Raw genomic sequence first — 3,943 nt, 5'->3', positions numbered from 1 at the left:
TTACCTACTTTCTTATAATAGTTATAAACACTTTAGTTGATTTGCATAATTTAATTAACTGATTAAATTTAGGTTCGAAGGATCTAAAATACACCAATTTTTCTTTATCTAGGTCTAATCAGTATTGAAAGTAATCATGAAACAAAAACCATAACTTTAGAGATGTTATAATTTGTAAAACTTTTGTTTAGCTAAAACCCTCGCCTACTCCCTATACGGGAATAAAAGGCGTTAACTTATTTTTTTAGCAGATTATTTTTAATTGGTTTACATTGTTAATTGGAATGATTTAAGTATTTCCTATTCATTTTTTTTAATCTGTCTTTATTAGAAAAGCAATACATCACATACACAAAATTCTTTGTGATGCTAAGAAGAACATTTTTCACTGGTAGAATTTATTGCATATTACATTTCCATGAAGGTTTTTGGTATATAGTAGAAGAAAGTACATTTTCATTCTTTGTAATTCATTCACTTGATGAATAAGTTTATTTCTCTCTCTTTCATTTCTTTACTTTTGACCTTCCGCGTCTGTGGCACGATGCTTCTTTTAGTAAAGCATGTTTTTCTTCAGGATAATCGAGTCGGTAACCTGCTGTTTCACACCAGCCGATAGGAAATATATCTGGACTTTCGCAATCACACCATTGTTCTCGGTTGACAGTGTAACCCTCAAAACGGAGTTTCAGTAGTCGACCTACTACTCTGGAAATTTTCGCTATACGGATGCTGCTTGGGTTTAGCAAATTTACGGCCTCGACGTACATTCCTTCTTTGAAGCCATGGTTATAAACACTTCTTTGAAAAACACAAACTGGTACGGGTCGAGATTCTGTTTCAGTGAGATATTTATACCAATCAAAAGCTGTTCGACCCTCAGGCGGATCTAAATTAATATTGTTCAATTTGCAGAAACCCACTGGAAATATGTACGGAGAGGATACATGATAGCAAAATTTATCTGACCCATTCACTGACATTACTCCGTCAAAATGTACTATCAAATAACATTTATTTAAGACCTCTGCTACTGTAGCCACTCGAATACTATCAACACTAAGTGGATCTACTGCCTCTAATTTCATTCCTTCTTGAATTATGTTAGCAGGAAACACTATATTGGTCATTGAACAGAAATAAGAAGAGGGTGCGATGATTGCATCTTTTAGCCAGGGAAAATTATCTGAAGACAGCGGATGTCCTACTTCCTCTGCCCATCCAATCGGATGAATTAATGGGCTTTTTGCATGAACCCATAAATCACCGTCTATTCCATTGTCACTATCATAGGCGATACGTAAACGAGGCCCAATAATTTCAGCAATGTGTGCCAATTTAACAGTTGAGATACAGTTTTTGTAAACTGCTTCTAGTTTCATTCCGATTTTAAATCTGGTGCTTAAGCTTTCTTGAACTTTGGCATGAAAATTTTTCGGAATTGTTGTAGGTTCAGCAAGTAAACGTATCAAGTATTTGCGCCAGTCGTTGCTTTTGTTCTGAAGATTATCTGGTGGGATCAAAGCCTTTCTATTCAAAGCACACCAACCTAAATGATGTACTTCATCTTTGCATAGATTAATCCAAAAATCGTAGTTGCTGTTTATTCCATAACCTTCATATCGGATTTGAGCCATGAAACCTTCCGTTCTAATAATTGTAGCAATCCAGTACACATCGGGGAAAATATCTTGATTAAGGCTGATTTCTATGTGCTTTACTTCAATCTTCGTATTAATTGACACATGGTTCCAAGTATTACAAAGAGACAACTGTTTAAAGCAAGAAACTGGAGCTGCTCTTAATTGTGGATTAGAAGAGAGATACAATCTCCAATCAAGCAACGCTGAGTGTTGATTATATTTGACATTGCTGCATTCTGATGAAAAACGTGTAGGTCGCTTTGGTATGCATTCCATACTGCAATATAATTTCTCTCTTGAGAAAAATGCATGATTTAATCCAGTCTTTTGACAATGTTCGCATGAAATCACGCGGCTTCCTTTTATTACTACAAGTGGTTTTTGTAGAGACTTACTTTGGTTTATACATCTTCCATCGTGCGATGTCTTCTTTATATTAGATGCAAATATAGGGCCTGTGTCTTCGTCATCTGAACTGATTCCTACGACATCAATATATTCGTTTTCCTCATCTTCTGAAGCCATCAACGGTGGTGATCCTGCTTTTATTTCGCTTTGATATATCTAAAGAGAGAGAAAAAAAATGTTTGAGTGATATCTCTACACTATTTAATATATTATGAATAAAAATCGAATGCGATGACTGATAAAATTGCTTCTAAATGTTTTTAATTCAAGATAGGTTTCTATCACTAAAATGACACGAATTTCACTAATAAGGATGGACATTACAACGCCGCGCGTGTAGTTATTTAGGTTGCGCATGGCATTAATTGTAATGGAGCGCCATTTACATTGCGGAAATTTTTACTATTCTGAGATTGTTTATTGTAAATTTATTGGGTGTCCAAAATGTTTTTCTAACACGGTTGATTTGTCATTCCCCTTCGACTTAGGAAGGAGAGACGAGTTCGATAATGTGCTTTAATTTTTCGACCGAAGTGCTAAACAGTGACTTATTTTATTTTATTTTTAATCGCCTGTTGGTATTAGTGCACTGGCTGAATTTGAAGTTTTAATTTACAATCAACATCCTTTTCCATTTGTTTATTGTTCCAGAATGGTATCGCCAAGTTCCTCATTTAAATCACCAGTAATTTCCTTGCGACACGAATCAGTATATAACAACTACTATTCGTTTCAGGTCAATGGATATATTAGCATAAATTAGAGACTACCAGTATATTTCAGAAAATTCCATAATATTACCGATCATTAGTACGTAATAATCGGTAATGTTATGGGAATTTCTTCAGTATAAAAACTAACTGCTGTTAAAATTTATCGGTTTGTTATATACTTATTATTTAAAAATGCAAATTTGAAAATAAAATGCTAAGCGACTATATTATTTCTTCGCTGATGTCGATAAGAATTTTTTTCAAAATGATCAAGATCAGAAAAAGAAAATTATTAAAGAAGAAAATTATTTGGATAGCTTAATCAACATATACTCACGATTAAACCACCTAAGTTTAATGAGCATTGAATATGAGATTTTACAAAATATTAACTTTGATGACCTAATAAATGATTTTGCCACATCAAAATCTAGAAAAACACTTTATAATGTTAATTTTGCTATGGGGAAGCGTGTGGGTGGGAAGGAGTGAATTGTTGTGTTATTATTGTTTTGAATATCACCTTCACATCCACCATTGGAATTACTTGGGACTTCAAAATCGATGAGTATCTTATTATTATTATCTGCAATTGTTGAAGAATGCTGCTGGTCAGTAATGGTCAATAGTATTGATCACAATGGAAAAAACAAAGGATTTTTCGGAGTTCGATAAAGGGCTCATTGTGGGTGCCCACCTGGCTGGAGCCACGCTTTTGAAAACAGCCGAGCTAACTTGTTTCTCAAAAGGTAAGATATCCCGGGTGTTTAATCAATGGAAAAATAACCTCTATTGTTGGTCTAAGAGACGTAACTGTGGTCTTAAGACAGTCTGTCAGGAACGATATCATTGTCACTAACAGAACTTCCTAGGTGCAGCAATCAACCGAAGCATTTCATGAAAGCTGTTCCCAATTCATAATATCTCACCAAACTATGCGCAGTAAACTGGATGGGATCGGCATTATCACTCATACGGAAACAATGTTTTAAATAAAAGTTTCTAATTCAGTGGAAAGGATACGAATTTATCTTTGACCTCCAGGTCAGCCATAACTGATAAATTTAGAGAAAGAAAAAAAAAATTAGGTAAAGCATTTTATTCCCTTATCCACTTTTAATGTTTCCTGGGTACTAATTTATCATGCGAAATATAAGATATTCTTCGTAGAAAAATGGC

General features: G+C 34.3%; 1 pseudogene; it reads right to left on the bottom strand.

Moving 5' to 3' along the window:
* Positions 1 to 506: 506 nt before the first annotated feature.
* On the bottom strand, positions 507 to 2,168 carry LOC150094539 (MBT domain-containing protein 1 pseudogene; annotated as a pseudogene).
* Between the last annotated feature and the right edge of the window lie 1,775 nt (positions 2,169 to 3,943).

The sequence above is a fragment of the Typopeltis vanoorti genome, chromosome 22 (genome assembly GCF_054136105.1).
Source record: "Typopeltis vanoorti isolate ZY-2024b chromosome 22, IOZ_Tvanoo_1.0, whole genome shotgun sequence".
NCBI classification, from domain to species: domain Eukaryota; kingdom Metazoa; phylum Arthropoda; class Arachnida; order Uropygi; family Thelyphonidae; genus Typopeltis; species Typopeltis vanoorti.
Note: the sequence above shows the minus strand (reverse complement) of the source record. Positions and strands in the feature narration are given on the sequence as shown.